General features: G+C 45.4%; 1 protein-coding gene across 3 annotated transcripts in view; it reads right to left on the reverse strand.

Annotated features, from left to right (window-relative positions):
* Nucleotides 1–15,628, reverse strand: part of Pparg (peroxisome proliferator activated receptor gamma) — a 121,749-nt gene extending 106,121 nt beyond the window's left edge. For 2 of the 3 annotated variants that reach the window (XM_033759474.1, XM_010631502.3), the window contains exon 1: nt 15,545–15,628. The gene's annotated coding sequence lies outside the window, so the exon portion shown is untranslated. Of the gene's footprint in view, nt 1–10,432; nt 10,452–15,544 lie in introns of those variants that run through there. The other variant, XM_033759473.1, reaches the window with a different exon arrangement.
* Nucleotides 15,629–16,129: the final 501 nt, after the last annotated feature.

Genomic DNA, 16,129 nt, shown 5'->3' on the forward strand with positions numbered 1-16,129 from the left:
AATGTGTGTGTGTGTGTATATATATATATATATATATGTATATATATATACATACATATATACACACACACACACACACACACACACATATATGTAAACAGGAATTGTGGAACTGATTATAAGATACGTTTTACAATCTAATTTGCATACTCATTTCCATAAGTGAAATTACAAAGATGGATGCAAATGAAACCTACATACCCATGTTCTAAGACAGCCAGTCAAGAAGAAACGCATTCCGTCCTTCACTAACACAGCTGGGGAGTCCCAGCACCTTAGGGTGGGGTGGGACCTTACATGTCATGTGGTCGAGACTTTGCCATGCCTGGCACCTGGACTCACAGGCCCAGTGCAGTGGCAAGGGCACCCCGAACATGACCACAGCCCCTGCGCCTGCCACAAGAGGATTCTATTCCGTTCACTAGTGAGCCCAGGCTCCTCTAATTCTGGGGTGAAGGGAGATGTCTTTCCAATCCACTAGGGATATAGACATTTTTTATTTTCCTTTTTGTTTTGTTTTTTACTTGAGATAGGATCTTGCTACATAGTGCAGACTGGCTTTAAACTCAATATGTGGCCCAGGATGGCCTCAAACTTGGGACGATCTTCCTGCCTCAGTCTCCCGATTGCTGGGATTAGAGGCAAGCACCATCAGACCTAGTTAGATAATTTTTAATTTTAGAATGAATTTATTTTTATTTAAAAATGTCTAGTGGGACTATATTTGGGATTTGATTGATTTATAGATCAATATAGAGAAAACTAGTATCTTAGCACTACTGGGTCTCCAATCCACGGCCTGGCTCTCCTTTTGTTTAGGTGGTATTTCCTTTCTTCATGTAAAGTGCAAAACCATGCACTTTATACATGCCTGTGAACGCTTAGCCTCACCTCTGTCGGGAGCCAGCAGTGCATGTGCATGGGGCAGTGCTGCTGTCCAGAACACACCCAAGTCTCCCTCTGCTGCACAACGAGGCTCCTGCCTGCCCTCCTGGTCTCCTATAACCTCTGCACTCCAGGTCCAGATTTTGCAACAGCTTCTCCACTGCGCAGCTGCCAAGTTAATCTTCTCATTAAATCACCTTGCTGCTCTTCTGAAGACCTGAAGTCACCCCTCTCCATAGGAGGGAGATAAACCCATACTCCCTCCCCTGCATTCCAGCCCTTTATCTTTAGAAAGAAAATCTATACTTCCAACGACATTTCTTACTTTTCACAGCCCTCTCTTCGCCAGCTGAAACTGGTTCATCTCTGCAAAATGGCCCCCCAAATGTCCTCCAGACTAGCTCTCTTTCTTGCTCTGGGGATGGAACCCAGGGCCTAGCACACACCAGGCAGATGTTCTACCACTGGGCCACATCTTCAGCCTTTTTTAAATTTTATTTTGAGACAGCGTCTTTCTAAGTTGCCTCAGTTGGTCTTGTACTTGGGATCCTCCTGCCTCAGCCTCCTGAGTAGCTGGGACTACAGATGTGTGCCACTGTGCCCAGCTCCAGGCTTTGTTTTTGTATACTGGAAATTTTTTTTCCTTCCTCTTAGATTCTCTCAAGCTAGGAATTCTTGTTTTTACTTGAGGCAGAATTCACAGAATATAAAATTAACCATTTTATCTACTACAATTTTTTTATTTTTATTTTCTTTTGAATCGACATATGATAATTAAGCATACTTGGGTTGCTTTCAACGCCTACCTGCAACGCATAAGGCTCAGCTCAGGGTACCTGGCTGCATTGAAATCTGCACAATCGGGCTGCAGCGGTGGCTGGGTAGATAGAGCTTGCCCAGCACCTCAAGACCCTAGGTTCCCTCCCAGCACCTGTGTGTGAGCGCACAAACACACGAGCACACAACCCGCCTCTGTGGTTCCAAAGCATCCCTTCACCTCCCAGTGCAGCAGTCCCTGCCTTTTCCCTTTCATAGGAACAGACGTTCCCGGAGTCCCTGTTGGTCCCTTTCTCCCTACGTGAGCTGGGCCCGTTTCTTCGGCTCCCTGTCCCTGCACTTTTGAAGCCCAGCTCATTCGTTCCGCTTCTCTCCTTGGCGTAGGTTCCGCGTCCCCACCACCACCGATCTGAGCGCCCTCGCCCTCCTCCCTGAACCCTCGCCCCCCAGCAGGGCCCCTTTAGGAGCTGCGCAGCCCACAGGCTCAAGGCTGGGAGCTCCAGTATCCGCCCAGGGCCTCCCTGCACAGCGGGTCACGTGGGCCTCTTCACCCTCACTCTGTCACTGTCCCCACTTGTCCCAGTGGCTGAGCACGTGAGGGACAAGAGGAAGAAGGCAGGGTGCCCAAGGCAGAGAGGGTGGAAGCCCCCCGCACTGATCCTAAGCAGAGGCTGCCACCTTCCCTGGACCTCGAGACCAGCAGGAGTGGGTGTCCCAGATGTCACCAGGCCTCATCAGAAAGGGTGCGTCCATCTGCTTGGCTTTTCTATGCAAATCAGCTGCTTTGCCTGGTATTTTGATTTGAAGTAGTTCGTAAGTACAGTTCATCGGAACTGTTAACTCATCACGCTGGTACCTGTGACTCATATGAAATGGCTGGGCACGCCTGTGATTGTGGCACTCTGGGAAGCTGAGGCGTGAGATGAGGAGTTCCAATCCAGCCTGGGTAACTTCGTAACTGAGTGAGGCCCTGTCTCAAAATAAATTGAAAAGGACTGGGGATGTAGCTAAGTGCAAAAACCCTGGGTTCAATCCCCAGAACCAAAAACGACAAAAAAAAAAAAAAAAGCATGAAAGGGAACCAGTTTTATTTTATGCACCAATAGCAAGCCTGACTAACATTCTGTCCTGTGCACCCTTATAACCTTCCTCCAGCCCACAGTACTAAACAGAATTTGCTACAGATGCCACTGGAGGCTTGGAGATAAGGTGAAACAGGGCTCTCCCCTCAGGCCACTAAAAACCTGTTCTTCTGAGCAAGACCACTAAGGACCCAGGAGGAGGCCGAAGTCTGTAATTAACATTTTTCCGATTCATATCCCACCCCCCACCCCCGCTTTAGAATAACATGGAGACTTCTTTTCTTTTCTTTTTTTGGTACTGGGTATCAGACTCAGGACCTTGCGCCTGCAAAGCAGACGGCGGCACCACTGAGCTAAATCCCCGGCCCAACATGGAGATTTCTTCGGGCATTAATTTCATCATTATGTGTCCCCCCAAAATGTTACAGAAAATGGAAGTTAACATTTTCAAGAGTAGTTTAGGACTCTCCAAAGACGTGCAGAATAGCTGCACTGAGTCGCACATAAGTGGTGCTAAAAAGCACACACTTGTCTGCAAAATCAAGCAGAAACGTAGTCTCTCTAAAGTGTTTATAACACATCGTCCCTGCATCAGGCTGCAAGTCAGGGTGGTGTCGGGGTGCACATGGGTACACATAGGATGGGAACGACGACGGGCTCGCCAGTCTGCTAGGGGCTGGCAGTTCTGTTGGCACACAGAACCTATCCATAAAAAGTGAGCGACTTGAGAGCAAACAAGCAGCAAACACAGAATCTAGGTCAAATTACTTTGCAGAGCAACTGTCTTATCACTGAGCTTCTCATGGGCTCAGATGAACCCTGAACTCGAAAGGTGCCAGGTGGGGTAAACATTTCCTGCACACTGTGTGGCAAAGGAGAGCAATTTGAGGTTTTAAGGTTCGTAGTGCGAACAAACTAATTGTGCGGTGCATGTGTGCAAGCGTGTGTGCCCGCGTGTGCATGCCTGTGTGTGTGTGTGTGTGTGTGTGTGTGTTAGCTCTGAGATGGCTCTGCAGGCGGAGATACATGCACAGACCCTACACACACCGCTAGACACGCAACATGTTGCCCAGAGCCGGGTCCGGGTGCACTGAGGCATTTAGGCTCTGCAGCCTGAGGGCTCCGTGTCACCCTTTAGGAGGCTGTGCTTACAGCAGGGCGGGTGCTGACTCTTCATGAGGACGCACAGTGCTAAAAAGTGGGTGCACCCCGACACCACGGCGTGCAGTGAAAGAAATCAGACCGCAAGCTCAAGGAGCACATGGTTCCATGAGAAACCCAAAGTCCAAATCAATGAAAGAGCAAAATAAAAGACAGAGCACGGGAAACGGAGAAAGATCTTTCGCAAATGGAAAGGGGACCGAGAGATGGAGGCAGGGGATAAAAAAAGAATGAAAAAGTCTCATGATTTACATGGACCAGGACTCCCCACGAGGAACGGGATCGTTATGTACTGCAAATGTCAACTAATACAAGCAAAAATTTTTTAAAAAATAATAAAAAGGAAGTGCTCAGTCAATAAATGTGGAGTTTGTAGAACAGAGCAAGCAAACTGCACATCTGCAAGTTTTGGTTTCATCCGCATTGAGGTACACACCATGTTCCTGGCAGTGTATGTATGAAAGGATGAATTCCTTCTAACTTTGCAGAAATTCCTTCAAAGCCTATTTTCCTTATTCTCCCCTAATACACAATTTATGATCAAAATTTATTTCTCAGTCAATTCAAAGAAATTTTTTTGGTCAATCTAAAAACAAAACTGAAAAGGTAGTTGAGTAATTTGCGAATATGGAAATTGAAAACATCTATAATAATTTAATCAAAGGACAGTAATTTAAGTAGATATGGCCGAACTTTGGGAGGCTGAGGCAGGAGGACTGCAAGTTCCTGCTCAGCAGGGGCAACCCTATCTAAACAAAAAGGGCTGGGACGTAGCTCAGTGAGAAGGCCCTGGGTTCAACCCCTAGTACCAGGAACAATAAATAAATATAATAGGACACGAGTCTTCTTTTGCTCACATATTATATTCTAAATATGTAAAAATTTTTATGAAGCTTTTAAGGAGAAAGTAGCCAACTTTATTTTCCAAGAAAAAAAGTAAGTGTTTTATTTCAATGGGGCATTCTCAATGAACTTTGTTTTACAGTTAGGGTAGATGTAAATAATCTTTTGTAAATAAAGTTATAAGTTAAATCTGTTTTTATAGTTAACCGTGTCAATAAATCCACTATGAGAACATTTTAGGACAAATACTTTGCAAGGTGACCAGGCGCCCTGTCCTTTGGATTTGTGAGGTTTGCGAGGCCTTAATAACAAATGTGAACGCCTGCCTCCCTGGTTAAGGCACTGAGACTGGCAGGAGAAAGCATCTAGCATGTGTTCTGTGCCTGACCATCCAGGCCATGACTCCTCCTACCTAACTCAGACATGGGAGCCTCCCCACCTAGCATCCCCATGGGCGGGGCCCAGTCACTTCCTGCGCCACCATCTTTGCCCCGGAAATGTGCCCGTGCTAAGTCTAGAAAGCCGCAGAGCCAAACCCAGTCGGGGTGGAATGTATCTGACTGTCTGCTGCTTTGTTCTCCTTCTCTGAAGCAGCTCTGGACACACAGCAGAAATCCAATAACACTTGTTGAATAAAGACATTTTCATTTAAGAAGAGTTTTGGACTCTGGCTGTGGTGGTGCACACTTGTAATCCTAGCACTCAGGAGGCTGAGGCAGGAGGATCCTTGAGGCTACACAGTAAGTTCAAGGCCAATCTGGAATACATAGTGAAGCCCTGTCTCTAAAATCCAGGGAGAGACACAGACAGACTGACAGAGACACAGAGACAGAGAGCAGACTTCAGAGGTTCGGAGTATAGCTAGCAGTGGCATCTTCCCATAGGCGGGAGGGCTCAAGGCCCAGGGTTCAATCTCCAGTTCCCCCAAAAAAACAAACAAACAAACAGAAAAAAACAAAAAGAGAAAAAGCAAAACAGAAGTTTTGATTCCCATAGATTTGTTCTTGAAGGTAATATCACATGGAGTCTGCTCTAACCGTAGACAAATTCTAAGATGTAGAAACTGAATTTTTTTTTTTCAGGATTTCACTATGTAGTTCAGGCCAGTCTTGGGCTCTGTGTAGCCCAGGTTGGCCTCAAACCTACAGTAATCCTCCTGCTTCAGCCTCTGGAGTGCTGGAATCACAGGCGCGCCTAAACTGAATTTTGTCAGCACTTCGCTTTGTTAAGGATGAGTCACAGAAACCCAGGAAGCTGATAGTAGAGAGGACTATTCAGTATCAATGACACAAAATTTCTGAAAAGCGCCCAGAACGTTTGGTGAAGAACACCCTAAGACTCACGACTTGTGACGCGCTTCCCAAAAGAAGTCCCAGAGAAAGCGAGAAGAAAAACATCCTGTGTGGCCTGGGTCCCAACACAAGCGCTCAGTTTGCTCCTGGGGGATTTCTGGAACAAGGAAGAAGAAAAATTCACGGGGGGCCATGATGGGGCCAATGTGGGTCCTCGCGTTGGGGGAAAGCCTGCTGCTGAGAGTCCGTATCGGGCCTTCCACCTGGCTCTGGGCTGCTGGGGACAGTCAGCCCCACCTGCCGCTGGCTGCCTCTCCTTATACTTATAAGAGCAACATCTCCCTAGGAGTTGGAAAGCCAAATAACTCTACCATGAGGTCGTTCAAACTTAGCAAAAAGAACATAAACGGACACCCATATTTTTTAGGGAAAAAAATTGATTAAAGGAGGGTTTTAAAAGAATAGCTATTTAGCTCAGTGGTTCTGGTGCCTGCCTTGCAAACACAAGGACCCGAGTTCAATCCCCAGTACTAAAAAAGAAGAAAAAGAAGGAAAAGAATAACTCTGAGCTGGGTGTGGTTGTGCATGCCTGTAATCCCAGCACTTGGGAGGCTGAGGCAGGAGGATCGCTGTGAGTCTGAAACCAGCCTGGGCTACATAGTGAGTTCCAGGTCAGTCTCAACTACATAGTGAGACCCTGTCTCAAAAACAAAACAAAACAAAACAAAACAAAAAAACACAACAAAACAAAAAGAATAACTCTGGAAGTTATTTCTTAAGGCTCCATTTTCTAGTGTATACCAAAGATCAGACAGACCACAGACCCTAACAAATCAGCAAGACTGAACCTTGCAGATGTCTGCAAACAGTAAGAGTTGGTCACAGCTACTCAAGAGGCTGGGGCAGGAGGATCACAAGTTCAAGCCCAGCCTGGGCAACTTGCGGAGACCTTGTCTTCGATGAAAATAAAGAGGACTGGAGAATGTAGCTCAGCGATAGAGCACCAGCATGCCCCTCCTCAAAAAGAAAAAAGAGATTATAACAGAGAGATGGAGTGTTAAACTCCCTCCAGAAACCGAAGCCAAGAGCACAAGGAAGTTCAGTACACACAAGGAAATGAAGTATGAAATAAAATCCACATATATCAGAAAATAATCATGTGGTGTCCTCACATTTGTCTTTAAGGAAGAAGGAGGGTTTTTCCCGATGTTACATTTTTTTTCTTTCCTCAGTCGGAGGCTTCCACAGCTCAGTGATCATCGTTTGTTACAGTCCCCTCCTGACTTTCACGTACCTATATTTTTATAAAGTTTTATAAAGTAACCAAAAGTGCATATACTACTTTTTATTCCCCAGTACAAGGTAGGGCCTCTGCCCTGAGCTACATTCCCAGTATTTTTTTTTTAACAATTTTGTTTTTGAGACAGGGTCTCTCTAATTTGCTAAGCTGTCCAGGCTGGCTTAAAACTTGCAACCATCCTGCCTCAGCCTCTTCAAGTGCTTCGTTTACAGGCATGTGCCACAACACATGACTTGCTTTTTAACGCCCTTTTTTCTTCATACTTTTTCAGAGTTCCTAGTAGCCTTTAAATGGCTGTTCATAATTGTGTACTATTCCACACCATATTTCCACCCAAATATGGGCCCTTGTAACAATGCTTTCATGAAAGTCTGTCATCTGCACAGTTTCTCCTCATCTTCCAGCCCTGTGGCAAAAGTCCCAGGCAGGGCATAGCACAAGGGTAAGCAATGTATTGCCCAATGCTCTCTAGGCAGCCTGAACTAAATCACAGTGACATTGGAGACGTGGGCTGGAGGGTCGGGCACACCAGGCCCCAAACTGCAGTTAGTTAGGTTGTGAGTCTGTGCTGTTTTTGCAGTGCTAGAGCTCAAAGGGCCTCTCCCACTCCAGGAAATTGCTCTATCCATGAGCTACATCCCCAGCCTTGATCCTTGAATAGTAGAAGTTTAGAACAAGAAAAGATATCATCAACAGCCATTAAGAAAAATATACTTCCTACCTTGATGAGACAGAACTGAGGTTTTTGAAAACCTGTATCTTATAAATCTGATTAACATGAACTATGCCTCTCCTGCTATATCGTATAATCTTATAACATCTATGGGCCGGGGATTTAGCTCAGTGGTTCCTCTGCCTGCCTCACAAGCACAAGGTCCTGAGTTCGATCCCTGGTACCAAAAACAAACAAACAAAACATCTAGTCAAGGACCCCAAAGACTCCGTTCCCACCAGCATTCTAAGGCAAAAAGAACTGGCAACGTGGGGCCTTGTGCAGCAGGCCTGGAATCCCAGCCCTCTGGGAGGCTGAGGCAGAAGGATCCAAGTCTAAGCAACACAGTAAGACTGTTTCAAAATAAAAACTAAAAAGGGCTGGACATGTGGCTCAGTGAACCCTTGGGTTCAATTCTCGGTGAAAGGAAGGAAGGAAGGAAGGAAGGAGGGAAGGAGGGAGATAAGGAGAAAGAATAAAAAAGAGGATAAGGAGAGAGGGGAAAAAAAGGAGGGAGAGGGACAGAGGAAGGACGGAATGGGGCAGGCCAGGGACCCTCTAAGGCGGGAGCCTGCAGCCTACGTCACACTGAGCAGGCTGACAACTCTGACCGAATGACCACCAGCCGGTGACCTTACAGGACGGTCCTGAGGGGTGTGCAGGGAGAAACATGGCCCAGAGCTCACGTCAGGAGGGCAGAGCCAAAGAAAGTCCTGCACCTGAGAGTGGCTGGCTGTGGGAACCCTCTGGCCTGCTGGCCTGCTGCTCAGCATGGAGCCGGGCCATGCTGCAGGGTTCTCATTCAGAGACCAACAGGTTCTCAAACGACCTCTATGCTGCAGTAGGTGGCTGTGGGAACCCTCTGGCCTGCTGGCCTGCTGCTCAGCATGGAGCCGGGCCATGCTGCAGGGCTTCTCATTCAGAGACCAACAGGTTCTCAAACGACCTCTATGCTGCAGTAGACTCTTTCCCCATCCTCCCATCCTTTCCCCCTGTTTTGAGACATGGTCTCCTTCTATAGTCCAGAACGGCCTTGAACTCATGACAGACCCTCCTGTCTCAGCCTCCGGAGTGCTGGGGTTACATGTATGGGCCACCAGGCCTTGCCTCCTCATCTTTTTAAAAATATGTGTTGAGGGCTTTCTAAGCTCTGTGCTCCATGCTGGAGACCGAGCCAAGTAATACCTAGTTGGAACTTTCTTGGAGAAACTGGTAACATATGTTGGTAGACGCTAAACTGCTCTAGTTCTAAGGCCAATAAATTTGAACCTTGTTGCACACGGTTTATTAATTTATTATATTGCCTTTAAATAAAATCAGGATGTTTCTGACTAGTTCCAAAGCCTTTAAAATAACACACTGTTATCCTCCATTGCCAAATGCCTGCCTGGGTATTTTCTTCCCTCTTCTGTATCTTCCTGACATATGCAAACAATTTCTGAAGCTGCAACTTCACTCATATTTGTACCATTCACATGTTTTTTTCTCTCTTGTATAAACCTCATTCGCCATATAAACCAAGAGAAAGCCTATATTTAGGTATTTCTCCGTATGTCACCAAAAACTCACTTACACGGGTAATTTACAAGTGCCACAAAAGGACAATATTTAGGAAGGGAAGCACTCCAAAATTTTACACTAGCAAGGTTGTATAAAAAGTGAATCTTGGGGCCTGGGATTTGGCTCAGTGATTCTACTGCCTGCCTTGCAAGCGCAAGGACCAGCGTTCCATCCCCGGGACCAACAAAGTGAATTTGGAGCAAGCAAGGTGCTTAGTCATGGGGCAGAGGGTGGCTCGTACCTAAGTGGGAGAAACTACCAATCAGCTGATGCCCAGAATTAACCAACTTGCTTCTGAGCTTTTGTGCCCAAGAGGTAACTATTTACAGCATGCCGTAACTATTTCTAGATGGGTGGGGGGGTTGTAACATAATTTTGTGATTTGTAGGTAAAGAACTGAGCATTATTTCTACTTCTCTGGCACACTCTCTTCCGGAAGTGACTCCCCTTTCATTCAGTTTATGAAGAAGCTACTTTAAAAATCGGGCAGGGTAACTCACCATGAGATCAGATAAGTGGCCGGGCAGTCCCGGAAAGAAAAAGGACAGCAAAGAGGAGATACTCAGATATGTGATAACACGGACCACCTACTGGTCCGTAACCTGACTTCGATAACATTTCCCGGGAAAACTCACTGCCTCAGAATACACACGCGCTTTGAGGTCCACAATGGTTCAAGTAAAGCTACACAACCTGTCTTGACTTTCCGAAGAGTGAACCTATCTGTCTGGATCACTGCGTTCCCTCTGCTTATTCTCATATTCTGTTTCCTATTCCTGAAGGGTCTTGTTTACTGGTAGCAAGGAAAGGAAGATCCAACCTCAGGATTTTGCTGATAATGATGCATCGAGTCAACCCCGCCACGGCATCTGAAAAGCAGGGATTCCCGGTCTTCTAATGCCCAGGACATCTGGAGGGATGGGGTGACAGCCTCAGAGCAGGGTCCGGCGAAGGAGTTCCCCCCAGAACTTCGTCACCACACTCCGACAGCCTGGAGGCTCTGTCTCCACTGCCCTCACCGTAAGGAAAAGCATTGCTCAAGCGCACATGATGAAAGAGGAAGGCAGATCTCCCTCAGCGGGACCCTCTCGTGAAATAACCACTGGGCCCGCAGGTCTCGGTGCAGCGCGGCGCCTTAGAACCTGCACAGGCCCCTGAGCCAGAATCCGACAGTGTCAGCCCCGAGCGGGGGATTCTTTGAAACCAGGAACTGCACATCCTGCTGGCTGTGGGAGCGGAGGATCTGTTTCCCTCCCACTCAGTATATTTCCCTGTTTCTTACCTCCTCCTATCTGCCTTTCCCTTATCTGTAGCAAACCTCGAAGATTTCTCACCGAGTGAGGTTTACACAAATCCAAACTCTCCCCAGCGGTCAGAAAATTGGTCTCAATACATCTTATCCCGTAATAGAATTATAAATGAGTCCACAAATAAAAGTGGGGTTTTCAAAAAAAAAGGGAAGTAGTTAACCTAGCAGTGAATTTATTTTCTTAATATAAAAGGACGTCTGGCATTGTAGCTCAGTGCGGAGTGCTTGCCTAGCATGCAGGGCCCTGTCTCACCCCTAGCACCTCCCAAAAAAGTGGGGGCTGAAGGTGTGGTTCCATGGTGTGTGGAATATGTGCCGGGTCTCGGGTCCAATCCCCAGCACCAAAATTAAAAAATAAATACGAAGATTTTAAAAATGATTAAAAATAAAAACAACAAAGGGCAAATAAAAATGTTTCCTAAACAGATACTGAATTCCATTGACCTCAACCATTCTGTCCGGGCAGTTGAAAAATCTCTATTTTAATTGATTCAAGTTGCAGGGGCGGATGGAGTCATTTCTTGCCTTTGTATCTGAGAAAGTGAAGGAAGAGAAATTCATTGCCCTCTGTCCCAGAAAAGCTTTGCAGTTGAGAAAAGCCCGGTCCTGGAACAGCTGAAGGCAAGAGCAGTGACCAAGGATGCCTCGAGATAAGTGTGAGGTGCTGGCCGCTCCCCGCTGAAGGGGGAACCCCAGGACACTGGACCCTCGCCCCACCTGCAGGCACAGTAGGGCACCTTTCCTCGCCTGCTGCCCCAAGTCCCCGCCTTTCCCTAGGTCCCTTCTGGGCTCCGGAGCCCACACCCCAGGAGCTGCAGATCTGTGATCTGCGAGTCTCGCTGCGCGCTCCCCACACTCAGCACGCAAGGTCCCCACCCCTGCAACCAGACCTGCCAACTACCACCAAAGGGCCCCTTGCCACATTGAGCAGTCGCTTCACAATTCCATGTATTATTTAAGTCCCACGGAGAATTTTAAAGTGTGTCGTTTGGATGGCTCATGATTGATTGTCCAGTGACTCCCTATTAATAAAAAGGTGCATTCTGAGGGGAATAATAACTCTTCCGGCAGCCAGGACATTGCTTTGTGACTACTGCTTGTTGAGGGGACCTCTTTTAGTGGTAAGCGTAAGTCACTATTCAGTCTTTTGGCCTCAGGTTCTAAACTGTCTCCTAAGCCAAAGGATCGTAGGACTCATTATAAAACAAATCAGCCCGGAATAGAACACACTAAATATTTTCGAAAATAAATATTTCCTAAAAATATAGAAAGAGTAGAAGATTGAGGTACAGCTTGCTAGAAAGTGCTTGTTGAGCACACACGAGGCTCTGAGCTTCATCATGAGCACCGCAAGAAGGAAAAATAATATGTAAAGAATAGAGCTTTTATCAAGTAAGACGCACAAGCCAAGCCTTCCGATATATTAGGAACACAGTATTAACACCAGGGGTCTGCACAGCTATTTAGGACTCACAAAGGCAGCATACACGTAATTATTAGATGATTCTGTTCAAAGTCATAGGAAATATCACTTCAAGATGGATACTGAAATATTCTCAGAAACTCTTTCTGAATTGACAAATATAAACTTCATTCTTAACAACAATCCCAAACTTAGTACAGGATGAACTAGTAACATTTATAAAAGAGTCAGCTATGACACAGATAGCCACGAAGGTTCTCTTGGAACAGCAGCTCCATTAAATCCCAGGCCAAGGTCTTATCTTTTAGGATACACAGGTTTGCTGATAAAGTCTTAAAATCATACCAAAAAAAAAAAAAAAAGGCAAGGAATAATAACTGCAATACTTTTCCCCCTTCTTAAAGGAGGAAACTGAGAGTTACAAAGGATGAGTGACTTGCTGTGATTACGGTTAAACAAAGTACACATTCACACTCCAAACTGGATACTCAGTGTTAACATTTTGACCTGTACGCGTATGCTTTTTTGTTTTTTGTTTTTCTGGTGCGGGGGGTTGAACCCAGGGCCTAGCAAACACCAAGCTCATGCTCTGAAAATCACACGCCCAACACTGGTGGTTGAAGACAAATGCTAAGAGCATATAAACTTATTTCTTAAAATTACAATTTCAGCATATATTTTTTCAGTGCTACATGTCATCTTAACATCTATCATAAATTTCTCCCAAAGCACAGCCTATCTGGGTAGATTTCTTTCCAAGTAACTAATTATGGTAAAGGAAAATTAAAACTTGCTATTTTTATTAAATAATAGCTTAAAATATATACTGAATAATGCCCCCAAGTTTACCTCTATGCTGTGAGAAAAAACAAATAGCAAATAACAAACCCACAAAGATATTTTTACACCCTAAAATTAGCTTTTATCTCATACATATGCTATGAAACTAACTTCAGTATGATATGTTCTGTGGTAAGGGCTGTCTATGCTTTAGAGCGAGACAGATTTACTGAACTTACAAGGCTTCGGTGGAATCAAACTGGACCAATTTCGAAAGACTTTTGTAAGCAATCACTGCTGTTCTTTATGCTCCCTTTAGGCATTAAGAGAATTAAGAAATAGATAATGGAGAAATTGACCGCAGAAAGTAAGAAAAGCAAGTTAGAAGTTCAGTTTAACAATGTAGGGGGGACATGTTTATGTTTACAGTCTAGTGACTTAAATCAAGTTTTTTGACTAGTGATTCTAACAAAAAACCCTCTACATTGAATATTTACTCAGTGAAATCCCATGAAAGCAAAAACTTCTTTTCAGTACACTTGCCACACCTTATGACACTCAGCATATTTCCAAGTTCAAACGACAAGAAATCCAACAGAAAGACATGTATAAAGCAGAATGACCAACATTTTGTGCCATATGCCCTGGGCTCGTATAGATCCTATGGGAGAAGGGACAAAACGAGCCAGGATACATGAAGCATTTGGAAAACTTTATTTAACATAGTTTCCCTACTTCATGAAAGTCTCCTACTAGTTATGACCATTTTACAATCTGAAAAACTAACTGAAATGTGTTACTGATACTTTGTGTTTCCACAGCATGCCTCTTACAACCTTCCACACAGAACTGGCTCCACCAGGTGAGTGTTAAACATCCTTATTTTCAGAGAATTAGAGAAGTGAAAATATAAGTATGTATTTATAATAGTTATATAACCTACTGATTAAATACAGGCCGACTTAGGATCAGGAATCCATTTCTACTTCATACCCTAAAGACACTCTTATATATTTTACCTGTCACAGGGATTTTGAAATTAATATTGTGATTTTCAAAGAGGTCATCTAGAATCGTTTACAAAGTAGTTCTGAGATACATAAAAACAATAAGAAAATGAGTCCCTTTGAAGGAGATATTGTGTTTAATTATTAAAAAATTGTAATTGCAAATAGTTTCAAAATACCAGAGTTCAATAAAAAATGTGATGCAGGTGGGCGCTTTAATTTCTGAAAAAAAGAAAATATATTCTTTCAAATAATAAGAAAATAAGAAAACACCTAAAAAGTCTTTGGCCTAGAATTCTCCAAAGCCTTATAATTCACCAATGTCTTGGTTTTATAGGAGTTATTATAAGAGCTAGAAACAAACATTTACATATAAAAAAGAGCTTTTCACTAAAAATAAAAGTATCAGTGGTTTTATTTTTCTTCCAGCGAGCTGTAGTACACAGTTGGTCACAGTCGACTCGCAGATCTTTTCACTGAAGATGTGACCATCAGAAAATGAAATACCACATATTACATGATTTAAAGGAGAAAAATTATACGAATGGAAGACAAAAATGGATAGGTTTGTAACACACTTCACTCTAGCTAATGTGATGTAAGTTTCACTGTTTTTACATATGAAAATAAATACTATGGTACATGCCACGGAGAATCTGACTGAAGGTGTACAACCCCCAAAATGACCTTTAAAGCTGGAGCAGAATCTTTTGAAATGTCATTTCAAAGGCTAGTTGTTATCATCTATGAAATACCAGGACTCATCTGTCCGTCTTGGGTGAGAGTAGATGTTTCTTGGGAAGCCTGCGAGCGACCGCGCCTGTGCCTACCGCTGGAAGGTTTTAGACTCATCTTCCCCACCAGGCATCCAGACCTGCCCTCAGCGGTCGGGCACTGGCTACAGGCAGGCGAGTGCCACAGGACACCTGAGATCAGCCGGCAACCTGCCCAGGTCCAGGAGCCGGTTACTCATTGCTCCCTTAATAGCTCCAGTTAACAATTTGTTTCATGGATGATTAAAAAAAACCAAAACAAAACCCAAACAGTGGCATTACAACCAGGTCCATCAAACTCCAGAATTTTCCCCGCACAGCTATCACAATACTCCGTTCACATCACTTTGCTTGGTTTTCAAATGACATGCACACAAATTCACTTTTCATTTCATCCCTAATCTGGAAAAAAGGAAAACTTTTAGCTTTTCTTTTCATGACAGATGATTATTCTTTAACTTTTTTCTCTTGAAATAACTGTCATGATTTTTCCTATGATTAGCCTCAGACCCGAGAGAATCGCATTTTTTATTGTAAGAGAACACTGCAGAGTAAGAATGGTAGAGTAATAAGAATCTTGTAAGTTTTGCACAGCTCGCCATACATTCCAACAGCCTGTGCGTACAGGGCGCCGACTCACCTGAGGCTGGGAGTTACAAGGAGAATTTGGAAACGCAGCCTTCTGGTCAGCAGCAGAGGTAAAGGCCCCTTCTTCACCTACCAGCTGCCCTTATATAAAAGCAACACTTCGGTTACTCCCAGCGTCTGCCTCCTCCTCAGGCTCCTCCCCAACACCCGGGCATAAAGCGACGCACGCCCACCTTCCACGAGCGCCTGCCGGCTCCTGCGGCCTCGTCCGGTCCCTGTCTCTATCCGCGATCCTGCCCCTAACCCTAACCCACGGAGCCCCCGCGGCGGGTGCAATCTTTCCAACCCGGGAGTGGTGGGGGAGCAGGGGACGGAGCTGCACTCCACAGCCCGACCCATACGTATCCGTCCCGGGCGCGGCGCGGCACCCTGCACCCTGCACCCCTACCCACGCACGGACACAGACACACGGACAGACGGACTCGGTGCAAGGACAGGCGGGCGCGCACACGGACCCGGCACGGGAACTCACGGACATAGACACATGGGCGCGCACACCCGGACACACACTCCGGACGGCCCCGGGGGCTCTGGCCAGCGCTGTCCCCGCTCGGCAGCCGCCTGGTTCCGGACCCGG

Source organism: Fukomys damarensis, unplaced genomic scaffold (genome assembly GCF_012274545.1).
Source record: "Fukomys damarensis isolate Sample0158 unplaced genomic scaffold, DMR_v1.0_HiC HiC_scaffold_37, whole genome shotgun sequence".
Classification (NCBI taxonomy): domain Eukaryota; kingdom Metazoa; phylum Chordata; class Mammalia; order Rodentia; family Bathyergidae; genus Fukomys; species Fukomys damarensis.